The sequence below is a fragment of the Vicugna pacos genome, chromosome 12 (genome assembly GCF_048564905.1).
Source record: "Vicugna pacos chromosome 12, VicPac4, whole genome shotgun sequence".
Taxonomy (NCBI): Eukaryota; Metazoa; Chordata; class Mammalia; order Artiodactyla; family Camelidae; genus Vicugna; species Vicugna pacos.
The window spans coordinates 28413158-28426192 of NC_132998.1; the positions used below are offsets into that span (position 1 = coordinate 28413158).

The 13035-nt window shown below is 44.3% G+C and overlaps 1 protein-coding gene across 3 annotated transcripts in view; it reads right to left on the bottom strand.

The window, feature by feature from the left end:
• The window catches only part of CHST11 (carbohydrate sulfotransferase 11), a 241142-nt gene that overhangs the window by 130626 nt on the left and 97481 nt on the right, over window positions 1-13035 (bottom strand). Inside the window, exons 1-2 of one of the 3 annotated variants that reach the window (XM_072973082.1) lie at window positions 4418-4492; window positions 4168-4248 (exon numbers count right to left, since the gene is read on the bottom strand). The exons of the other annotated variants lie outside the window; for them this stretch is intronic. The gene's annotated coding sequence lies outside the window, so the exon portion shown is untranslated. Of the gene's footprint in view, window positions 1-4167; window positions 4249-4417; window positions 4493-13035 lie in introns of those variants that run through there. 3 annotated transcript variants of the gene reach the window in all.

Consider the following 13035-nt stretch of genomic DNA (forward strand, 5'->3'; position numbering starts at 1 on the left):
CACACAACAACCTTACAGGATGGACACCACTACTGTCCCCACCTCACAGATAGGAACACTGTGGCCCAGCAAGGTTAGGGAACTTGTCTAGGTCTTGTGACTAGGAAGAGGTGAAGACAGGATTCCAACATGGGCAGTCCATGCTCTCGGCCACCCTGCTGGACTGATGTCCAGTAACAGGTTCAAACATTTCAATAGCTTCCTCCTGGCCCAAGACCTGACTGGCCACTTCTAGGACCAATTTAAAATGTAACCCAGTGTTACAGGAGTAGTCAAAATGATGTGATGTGATGGTCAAACTATTAACTATTAGTTTTTCCCTGTATTCATTTTCTTACTCGACAAGATTTTATTAAGCACCTAGGATATACCAGACATTAGGTAAGGGGGGTAAAGACCCTCTCCCACTTATTCATGTCGTTTCTCTGGTGCTTGGCAGACAGTAGGTACTCAGAGGTTCATGAATGATCCAGGATTCAGGGCTCCCTTTACACCCGTCAGACAGATTGTTTCCTACTATGTATGAAGGAAACTGCCAGGGGCATCAGGCTGCTGTTATTTTTTTCCTTTGAAAATGAAAGGTCTGATGATCAAAACCCCTAAGACAGGAATCCCTGAGGACATTTAAAGGTGGCCTTCCGCTGTGTGCCCACCACCACAAGTTTTATTTAGCTACACTTGTTTTCTCCCTTCTAAACTCAGATCGAGACAGGAGGGAAGAGGGTAGGGCACAACCATTAAAAGTATGACACAGCTGTTGAAGATACAACATAAACTGGTTAGAACCAATGAGGTCCAAGATGGCAGAAGATTTGGCTTCCAATAGACTCTGAGCCTCATTATACGCTTATTGTAATACATTAGCATGCTAAATGACATGCCCACGATGCCATGACGGTTCCCAGGCTGACCACAGAAGACCAAAAAGTGGGCAGAGGCCCAATTCCTGGAAACCCCTGCCTCTTCCCCAAACCAGCTGGAATAATCCCCCTACTCACTGGCATATGAAATTACCCAGCCCATTAACAACTCACCACTCCCACACCTTGGGCCGCTGATCCCTCTGAGATGGACGGCATTCTGTCTATGGAACGTGATCTCTCTAAATTTGCTTTCGCTTTACTATGGTTCACTCCTGAATTCTTTCCTGCGCAAGATAGAACCAGTTAGATTTTCCAGTAAGAAAATCAATAAACTGCAAGACCATTTTGTAAGAATCTCATTGGGCCAATTCACAGTATGATTTCTTGGACCCAGAAACAGCTGTGTATACAGATCTTCCTTGACTTCCAATGGGGTTATGTCCTGAAAAACCCATCATGAATTGAAAATATCATTAAGTCGAAAATGCATTTAATACACTTAACCTACCATCATCACTTAGCCTAGCCTACTTAAACATGCTCAGAACGCTGATATTAGCCTAGAGGTGGGCAAAATCATCTAATACAAAGCCTATTTTATAATGAAGTGTTTAATAGCTCATGTAATTTATACTGATAGTGAAAGCCAGAATGGTGTCTGGGTACAGGATGGGTGTTTGTGTATTGGTGGGTTACCCTGGTGATCGCGTGCTGACTGGGAGCTGCGGCCCCTGCTGCTCCCAGCATCACCAGAGAGCATCGTATCACATACCACTAGCCTGGGAAAAGATCAAAATTCAAAGTATGGTTTCCACTGAATGTGAACTGGTTTCAACCACATCGTAAACTTGAAAAATCATGGGTCAAATCATCGTAAGCCAGGAACCGTCACTATACCAACATACATCAATAAAGTTAAAATTAAAATCAATCCACTGGTATTTGTTGCTTCACGTTATGATGAAGAGCGTGTTTTTAAGTGGACACTCCCCCTTCAGTCAGTCAAGAACAGGTGACAGAAAGTCAGCTAGCGGCATAGGAGTGAAGCCTGTCTCACTCCCTGAGCGGCTCCCTGTGACCCTGCCAGTGTGGTTGGGGCAGAAGGAACTGCAGGATTGTTAATTCAGATCTGAAGACACAAAACTGAAATGCTGCAGGATCCAGGGTGGAAACTCGCTTTTGATGCATTTTGTAAAACCAAAGACATTAGAATTCTCAGGGATTACAGTCTAGCTCCTCCCATTTACAGAAGAAACTCAAGAGAACTTAAGCACTAGGTCTTCAGAGTAGCTGGCAGCAGAGGCAGGGCCGGAACTCAGGTCTTATAAAATACAGCAATAGTCAGTAACAGTCATTTACTGAGACCATTGAACGACCATTTATTGAGAATTTAGCAAGTGCCTGATGCCTGACCTGATGCTAAGCCCTTTCCTCACATTGCTTCATTCAATTCTCATGAGAACCCCATAAATTAGAAATACGAAATAATATCACTTATTCCCATTTTACAATCAAGGAAAGGGAAGCCCAGAGGGATTAAATAACTTGCCCAAAATCACACCCCCAACAAATGGCAGAGCAAGTAGCCAATTTCAACCTTCTGTTTCCAGAACCACCTTATGCTTTAGCTAAAGGCAGGAAGAGATGCTTTTACACTTAGAGCTCCCACCGCAAAAATCAGTGCTCTCACATCCCTCGACACTCAAAGTGAGGCACATCTCTCCTAAATCACCCAAGTTCAAATGGGTATGCCTTCCTTCTGCTAGCAAAACAGCTGACACCCAGTGGACCTTGGACTCTTTCCAAATCTCCTAATTTGCTAACAGCCCAGGCATAACTCCTCCTCCACCCCACGCCCTGAGTGTAGAGCACCGATGCAGTTACAGAGATGTCTACTTCCAAGGCACTAATTCTTGCTGGTGCCCCGGTGCAGTCCAGTCCAGCCCATCTGTCAAAAGGTCGTTGGAACAGGACAGTGACTGAGTCAGTCTCATCGAGTCAGAACAAGGGTGAGTGATACCCAGCTCCCTCAGAGGGTTACTTCCATCAGGACGGGTCATTCTGCTTTTAGCTGCAGGGCCCACAGCCTGCCCTGAAAGTCACTATGTCACAGTTCTTCCCCATCCTCTTCAGAGGTCACAGAACTGAGGCTAGAGTGACCAACTGTCTTAGTTTGTCCAGGACTGAGGACATTCCTGGAACTCAGGACTTCCGGTGCTAAAACCAGGAAAGTCCCAGGCAATCCAGGACAATTGCATCACCCGACAGCACCCTTTGGAATAAGAAGGTCGGAGAGTGGGTGTCAACCAGAACTGGATTCAAATTCTGGTTTAGTCTTGGGATGTTGGGTCAATGTCCTCATCTCTGAAACTCAATGTTAAACTGTCTAAATCCTGGGTGGGGGGATTAAATGAAAATGTAAACTAGCCTGGGACCTGGCCCCCAAAAGTGTCCATGAGAAAAGTCCCGGGCCTGGATCCTACCCTTAGCTCTGCCACCATGCAAAGAGCCTCCCTTTGAACATGGTTTCCCTGGGCCTCAGAATTCTCCCTGGTCAGGTTAAAACGTAAAACCAGGTGATCTCTAAGTCCCTTCTGACTCAGAATTCCTAATTTCTAAGCACAGGGCAGCAGGAGGTCTCTCTGGACAACCACACATTAAAAAAGCCCTGGAGAAGGGCAGGGTAGAAGGGGCAAGGGTTGGGGCAGAGGAGCCATGTGAGAGTTAAGCAGGTTTGGGGGAAGTAGGGAGAGAAGAGTATGGGGCCAGGAGAGGCTATGAAAGAAAAAACAACACTTGGCTGTGAAACAAACAGATGTCCCATCAGTTTCCTCCTCTGTTTACAATCTGCCACCACAGGTGGCCATCCTGCTTTAGATGACACGGTTTTTCATATGGAAAGATACCATCTACAAATAATAGTAATAATAATAGTAATAAATGGGGATGCCCTCCCTCCCTGTATGGAAGCAGGGCAGGAGACCTCCCCTGCTAGCAAGGGCCATGGGGGTAGTTCTCAGATCAAAGCCCTTTTGTCTCAGTCACCCAGGGCTCTGGCGTCAAATTCCATCAGGAGGGAACTGGGTGAGGAAATCTCAGAGTGGGCAACTCTGCCGCCTTCAAAGATTTCTCACATTCTTTTGAGTTCAGCATCACCCTTGGTACCACCACTCTCCTTTTTTTTTTCCTTTTCTTTTTTTAGTGGAGGTACTGGGGGTTGAACTCAGGACCTCATGCATGCTAAGCACATGCTCTACCACTGAGCTATATCCCCTTCCCTCCAAAAACTCCCTGACTTAGATACCTTGAGAGTCAGGTCAGGGATAAGAGTGCCTTGAGGTTGAAGTTCCACTTGAGGTTGCAAATGAGCCGAACACATTAAACACTGATAAAGAGAATTCATGACTTCCATTCCTAAAATTCCCTCCCCAGTGTTTCCCACCATAGCAGACACCACCCCTATGCACCCGGCTGGGCAGACCAGACGCCAGGAGTCATTCTTAATTCCCCTCCCTCACCCGCCATCATCCCTCTCCCTGCCATCAGCTCCTCACCACCAGGTCCTGAGGCGGGAAGCCCCATAAAAAGACTGGCAGGACCCCCAGGTAGGGCCATTACTCTCCTCCCAGCACCGTCCAGTTCCCTCGCCCAGAGGCTCTATCTCACTTTTTGCCTCTAAAGCGGCTAACTTACACCTAAAATTCTATTGGTTCCCTGAGCTCATTTCTGATTGGTTATTTCCTTCACTCCTGATTGGTTATTACTCTCACTTCTGATTGGTCCACTTCCCTAACTTCTGATTGGTCCATTTGTAGTACTTCATTTGCATGGAGCTCACTCCTGATTTGTTATTTCTCTCACTCCTGATTGGTCTATTTCTACAAAGCTTGTTTCTGGTTGGTCAACTTCTGTTATACTTTATTTGCATATGATGTTGCAAAGTGTAAAACTGGCAACCTATAAAAGGCCTGTGTAAACCTACAGAGGGGGTCCAGAGCTTGGCGTGTTAACTCCTCTGGGTCTGCTGGCATAATAAACCTGAGTTCTCCAACTCTCTGAGTGCTGCTTGGTCTCTCGCCCAGATTCAGGTTGCTGTCACAACTGAGCTGTAACACATTTTTCTGCAACAGTCCAAGCACCATCACTGCCCCCTGCGCTAGGACAAATCCTCTTAATTGGCCCCCCTGCTGCCACCTTGACCTCCCTACTCTATTCCCTGTTAATGGCCAGAATAATCTTCTCCAAATATAAATCAGGTCACAGCATCCTCTCTACTCCAAAATCCTCCCACCACCTTAGAACAAAATCCCAGTCCGTTCCTGGCCTAGGAGGCCCCATGACCTAGCTCCTTCCTGCCTTTCACCCTTCCAGCGAGCACCATCCTATCCTCTGCTTCTATGAATGTGACCATTTCTAGGTACTTCATGTAAGTGGAATCATACAATGTTTGTCCTTTTGTGTCTGAATTATTTCATTGAGCATGATGTCTTCAAGGTTCACACATGGTAGATCATGTGTCAAAATCTCCTTTCAAAGGCTGAGTGCTATTCCACTATACATCTGTCTACATTTTGTTTATCCATCATCTGTTGATGGACACTTGGGTTGGCTCCACCTTTTGGCTATGGTGAGTAACGCTGCTACGAACACGAGTGTTGAATCCCTGCTGGGGTTTTGCTTTCTAAGCCGTCTTGCTGGTCCCTGGAATGTGAACCTGAGAAGGGCCAAGAGGCAGCAGGATGAGTGCGTTGGCTAAGGGCCTCCAAGCGGGCACTGTGAAGATGGTAGGTGGTCACAGGGTATGACCTCAGAACCAGATGGTGGCCTCGAGCCAGACACCACCACGAGAAGTCTTCAGTCAGCTCTCCCTTTAAGTAGGTCCTAGAGCAGGGAGCCCGGTGGGCAGGCAGGGAATCTGAATGGAATCAAGCCACCTGGTGGGGTTTGGTCGTCCATGGAGAGACATCTGAATTAGGTAGTAAGTGACTTGAGTCTGGATCATGGGCTGTGAGAGCCCCCCCACCCCAGTTGGAGGCAGAACTCAGCTCCCCTGCCAACGGTTAGCTCACAAAGAAACCTCAAGCCAATGAGGGAGAAACCCAAAAAACTGCTGGAGAAGGGGACACCAACATTGTTTGAGATGTCAAAGTTGTTTTCTTACAAACCTAGTATGACTTCAAATTAAGTACCAAAAATGTCCAAAACAGACAAATATATAGACACAGAAAACAGGCTAGTGGTTGTCTAAGGCTGGGAGTGGGAGTGGCGAGGGACAGTAAACAGACACAGAAATTCTTTTCAGGACGATGGAAATGCTCTAAAATTAGATTGTGATGATGGTTGTAGAGCTCTGTAAACATACTAAAACTCACTGACTTCTACACTTAAAATAAGGGAATTTTATATATAAACTATATTTCATTAAGGCTATTTTAAAAAATAAGTACATAAATTTTTTCAAAAACCCATAAGATTAATATTTTCAAGATGCTAACCTAGTTGAGTAGAAGGATCTACCTTGCCATACCAATATGAAGAATTCAACTAACTAATTTATGTGACTCAAGATTTTAAGTTGAAACCTTCTAAGTTTACATATAATGTTGGAGCATTTCAGAAACTTTAGGTATCTAAGCTTGAAGTATTTGACTTACATTAAAGTACTTGTTAATCAGACATGTGAAGTACTCAAAAAAGAAATTAAATATAAGATATTTTAAATGCAACTAAAAATGTTAAAAGGAGGTTAAGTTGGTTCAAGGGTCAACTATTGATCAGTGTACATAAATATAACTGTAGAAATTTACTAGATTTATAAATCAAAGTGTAAGAGTCTCAACTTTAAAGGCTAGCTTGCTAGATTTGTAACTTTAAGTTTTTTAGAAGCTTCTTTTGTATACAACTGTCACACTCAATTGCATGAAAACACATTAACAGAATTTACAGGAATTGGCACCTTCGGGCTAGTCTAACGGTGGAGTGGACTGAGCATCTCGGGTGAAGGAAAAGCAGCCCCCGCCCCAAACCTCAGCACAAATTCTGTTCCCAAAAACCCTTACAGCAGTGGATGAATTTTATTGTTGAGAAAGCTAAGAGCCTGTGGAAACGCACAGTTTAAGGAATTAAACTGGCGGCTATCCTAGGAAAGCCCTTATAAATTACCTTTTATGTTCACCTACATAAAACGAGAGACAGCACAGCAGTCCGGATCGTGTTAATTACATTCCACACACCTCGAATGAGTAATTACGGGCATTGTACAGTTAATTTTCATTTACCTTTCCTTGCCTGCTGGAGAATTGCTACACTCTCCCCTGCAGTTTCCTTGGAACGCTTAAAATTTATTTTGCGGTGATGCAGATAATATGCCAAAATACTTTCTTCCCTGTGGCTAGTGCTCCAAGTCTGATTTTACGACCTGGAGACATTTACGTCTGCCTCTGGGGTTCCCCTACAGCTTCAGAAACGTGGTATAAGGAATAACTCGGCTGCTTGAGAAGGCAAATATTCTACGGAACCTTTAGTCAAGCTACTCAAGCGTTACGGGCCCCTAACCCCAAACCTACCCTCTCCAGTTGAGTAGCCAAAGCTGATTGGCTCCAGGCAGGATCATTTCATGCTGAAACAGTCTGGCTGTACCAGGCAACCCCATCTCTCTCACAGAGCTCCACTCAGTCCCCACCATGCAGCCATCTCGAAGGCCCAAGGGAATTGTCACCTGTCCTGTCTCTCTCTCTCAAAGCCACCTGGGCAAAACATGGTCCTGCCTGGGCTTCTGCCTTCTTCCCCTTTTCTCTACCCTGTCTGAGAACGCAGGGAGGGGCTCTGGCTAAGACCATAGTGTCATAGACTGAATAGTGTCCCCCTAAATTCATGTCCTCTGAGAACTGCAGGACGGAGCCTTACTTGGATATAGGGTTTATGCAGATGTTATTAAATTAAGAGAGGTCATCCTGGATGAGAATGGGTCCTAAATCCAATGACTGGGGTCCTGATAGGAGAGGAGAGGACGCAGAGGGACACACCGTGGTGCTTAGTTATGGCAGCTCTAGCAAACAAACACACATGAGTTCCTTGACAAGATCCTCAATCTCCTGGCTTCAGTCACCTCATCGGCACAATGTGGGTAATGATATGCCCATGCAGTAGGGGCGTGGTGAGGACTAAATGAACTCATCCACATCAAGTGTTTGGAACAGCACCCGGCCCGAGGTAAGTGCTCAATAAGCTATAGTTAGCTGACCACTCCTGATGTCTGGTACTTTCTCTAATTATCCCCTAATAGAGCCCCTCAAAATCCTCTTCTATTCCAACCTCAAATTCACAGTTGTGCACATGATATACACATGTTAATCTGTGGACATTAGGTTATTTCACAGATCAGAGAGGAACTATGATGCTGTTGATAAACAGAAGGACTTGGTGAGGTACAATGGATATCTAACCATTTTGCTCAAAACAAGCGTGAGGCAGGTGCAGGACACTCAAGACGGGGTGTGAACAGATGGCATGAGTACCTTTTCTCCAGAGGCCAGAGACAGCTAGAAAGAGACTGCGTCCCACAGGGAAAGACATGCTGACAGTAATAAAGAGCTGGAGCCTTCCAAGGCAGCCAGCCACCCATCGACACACACCCATATTTTCATTTCCATATGTCTGGATGAGTTAAACATGGAAATTATCTTTTTAATTGTTCATTTGTATTATTTTCTCCTGACATTTTTCTGGCACAAGATGCTAGCAGAGAGAACACTGATTTTAAAAATATCCCCATATGCCCTATGTCACTGGAACTGTGAAGATACTTACAGCCTTCAACTCCAGCAATTTCCCTCTTGGGAAATTACACCACGGGAATAATTCAACAGAAGCTAAAAGATTAATGCACAAAGATGTTCACTATATATTTCTCTTCCAATGGCCCCAAATTGTAAACACTCTAAGATGTCCAAGATCAGAGGAATAATCTCATAAATCACAGTCCACTTAGGTATGTCATTAACAAATCACAGTATATTCACTGCTCAAAAAATGATACTGTTATTAAAAGTAATATCGTGAAGATATGGAAACGGAGTTTAAGTTAAAGCAGCAGAATTCATAATAGTATAAGGACCAGGATCTTGGCTATGGAAATATATACTTACGTATAAAGATGACAACAACCTCAACAGACATTTCCCCAATGAAGACACACAGATGGCCAATAGGCACATGAAAAGATGCTCAATGTCGCTAATTATCAGAGAAATGCAAATCAAAAGTACGATGAGGTATCACCTCACACCAGTCAGAATGGCCATCATTAAAAAGTCCACAAATAATAAAAGCTGGAAAGGGGTGGAGAAAAAGTAACCCTCCTACACTGTTGGTGGGATTGCAAATTGGTGCAGCCACTATGGAGGACAGTACGGAAATTCCTTAAAAAACGAAAAATAGTTACCCTATGATCCAGCAATCCCACTCTTGGACATATATCTAGAGGAAACTTCAATTCAAACATGCACCCCAATGTTCATAGCAGCACTATTTACAATAGACAACACATGGAAGCAACCTAAATGTCCATCGACAGATCATTGGATAAAGAAGTTGTGGCATGTGTATGTGTGCGCACGTGTGCACACACACACATTGGAATACTACTCAGCCACAAAAAGGAATGAAATAATGCCATTGGCAGCAACATGGATGGACCTGGAGATCATCAAACCTAAGTGAAGTCAGAGAAATGCAAATATCATATGATATCACTTATATTTGAACTCTAAAGAAAGACATAAATGAACTTATTTACAAAACAGAAAGACTTACAGACATAGAAAACAAACTTATGGTTACCAAAGGGGAATGGGGGTGGGGTAAATTAGGAGTTTGGAAATAGCAGATACAAACTAGTATATACAGAATAGATAAACAAGGTCCTACTGTATAGCACAGGGAACTATATTCAAGAGCTTGTAATAACCTATAATGAAAAAGAATATATATATATATATAAAACTGAATCACAATTCTGTACACCAGAAATTTATCCAACACTGTAAACTGACTACACTTTAATTTTTAGAAAAATGAAAACAATTGTTAGAGTGGCTTTTATGCCGTCTTCCACATTATCATTTTTCTCAACTTAAAAATGACGACTTTAATACAATACTAGATACAAATCAAGTCTTAGTGTTAAAGGTGCTATTGGAAAGCCAGAAGAGTTCTAAATAAAAAGTTGGAATGTCCCCAAAGAAGACCCCAGAATTATCTGCAGCCACTAATGTGGATATTTTTCCCCAACAGATCTTTGAAAAAATTAGAGCGCTTAATTTCTGCATGTGTCAGGACAATATGTTGCTTAACTGTAACTTATGTTGCTGCCATCAAGAAGTGGTGCAGGGGTGAGTCAGATAAAAGCAGGTGCCAGAGGAGATCGGAAAATGAATGTCGGGGAGAGGGGCTCAGGACAGGGGCAGAGAAGGCACACTGGGGCTTCAGGGGAAGGTAGGCTGCACCTCGAATGTTATTGTCTTGAAACACAGTCAGAGGGAAAAGCTCAGCTGTATCCTATTACGCATGCCCACGCTCCCATTTCTCCCCTTCCCTGCCTCCCCGCTAGGGAATCCAAGATGCAGTGCTGAACCTCACTCCGAAGTTCATAGTCCCTCCAAAGACATGCAGTGGGATGGGAATGAACCCAAAGAGGGGAAAGAAAGCACCTGAGGTACTACAGCAAATTTCCCCAGGGAAATGTCTCACATTTTGAGACTTACTTAAAAAAGAAAAAAGCTTTGTGACAATATGGAGAGACGGGGTCCCATCTTGCTTCAAAAAGTAAGGAAGTTATGCACAAGATCCTTGTTGCCATGATCAGCAAGAAGGTCTGGCCCCTTGGGATGCAGCAGGCACATCCAGGGTTTAAATACTAAACCCTGGGTTTAGATATTAAAATTCCTTCGGTGTCAGCCAGGCAGCCTCTATTCGTGCAGGCAAATTCAAAAGCTGTAAAACAATAGGAAGGTGTTTGCAAATGATTCTAGCTACAAGAGGATGTGAGAACCACTTGCTTGTCTGTTTATATGAGACGTGGCCAGGTGTGTTAGAAAAGGTCCTGGTTCAGGGCGCACAGCCACCTACTGGGTGATCCGGGGTGAAGGGGCCAGGAACAAGCAGAACATATTTTGAGGTTCTATTATATGCCATGCTGAATGCCAGGCACTTTAGTAAATGTTGTTTAACCTTCCCTTCCTTGTTACCATTCCCATTTTACAGATGAGAAAACAAATGCAGAGAGGTATTTGCAAAGGAGTCACACAGTCAGTAACTGATAGACTCTCTAGACTGATAGAGCAGGTAAATGTTTATTACTCCGAGTGTTATCAATAGAGATCTACCCCATGTAGGAGAGGAGGGGGAGTAGAGCCGACACGAAACACACAGAAAGCAGTTATTTCACGACTCTGGGTCCATCCCTTAGTAAGAGTAAGAACGTGAAAATACGTCGATGACGTTTAAGTTACTTACTAAAAGTCATGGGGCAGAGTTAACATGTCTGACACAGCTGGGTCCAAATGCTGACATCAGAGTATTCAAACACCACGGACTTCATTGCCAGGGAGTAGAGCAAAGTGGCTTAAGATGTTAGCTCTAAGGATGATGGAATTCCTGCCTCAACCTGGGCTCCTCCGCTGGCCAGCTGAGCGTTCATTCTTCTGCCAGAGTCTTAACCCCTCTGTGCCCCAGTTTTCTCGCCAGTAAGATGGGAGCAAGAGAATTTACTTTTTAAGGTCATCAGGAAGTTCACATGAGATGAAAGCACCGAATACATTGCTGGTCATGATTCTAATGTGCACATGTTTTTGTTTTTTAACTTCTCTGAAATCGAGGTGCACCTCAGAATCAGAGCCTTTTTACACTGGACAAAATAGGACATGATAATGTTGATGATGATGACGATCCCTGACTCCCTTCACAGATCTACTGGCCTCCTCCCATCCCTATGCCTCATCTTAAAGCCCAAATCCCTGAAAGGGATGTATTCCTTCTCTCTCCCTCTCCCTCCCTCTCAATTGGCTGCAAGTTTGATGCTTTCTTTTATAAGCCAAGACGAATATCCTCAGGTCCAAATGACAAAGTGCCACAGCATCAAAATGCCTTGTATTCTCTGAGGGTGACCCCAAAGAGAGGGGGTAACCGGCCCCCTGAGACAGCTCAGTGCCCAAGCCATTCATCACAACGCCAAGGCCCCTGCTCCCGTATCCCTAATGGCAGCAGAAGCCACCACATCCTGTAAGTATCGGGCAGAATGGGGTACAGTGGGTCCTTAGCAGAATCAAGAAAGACCCTCTATTATAAGGCCCAATCTTCCTCCAAATAACTGCCCTGGCTCTTGCTGAAGCCCAAAATCCCGTACAGCGCTCCTTTACATGATTGGTTTCTAGTTAACTCTCTGATGTTTAGCCACTAAATCAAATAATAACCAGCTTTATAAAAGTCTGAAAAACCACACCAAAAACAAACAGGAACAGAATTTTCTCAATTATCAATCTTTTCTTCCAGACACTTTGTTAAACAGCTGACGTAGTTATGCTTAAAATATACATGGACAGATGTATACATAGGTAGATGTAGTACTAATATCTCAAAACTATTAACACATCGCAGTGACTGCCAGGTGATCCTCCGTCTCATCAAGTTGGAGGTTGTTCCTCCAGGAGAAGGTAAAGGAGCTCAGCAGCCCTGGGAGCAGGACCCAAGTCCCTAAGCGTGAGGAAGCAGGATGCAATCGCTGATGAGAAGTTCTGATGGGAGAAGCAGGCTCCTGGATGTCCGTGGTCGAGGCTGAGTGACTTCACAGAGAGGGAAGTCAGGACAGAAGTGGGAGGACCACAGAAACAGAGGGAAGACACTTTGGCCTTTCACTTCCTTCTAATGGCAATAAACATCCACACTTGCTTTTCACGATGAGCATGTTGGAACCTCAGATTCTGAGCTGTTCACTCAAGCAAGCCAACAGTAAGAACTATGAAAAACCCTCTTCCCTCCAACTGAAGTAAGGAGCTTCGGAGGACTGAGCACCCATTTCTTGACAAAAATCATCCCGGCCCCAGCTACCTCATAGAAGCAGAATATAACAAGCACGGGGGAGAAGAATGGGGTTCTTTACTTCCAGAAGCTTTTC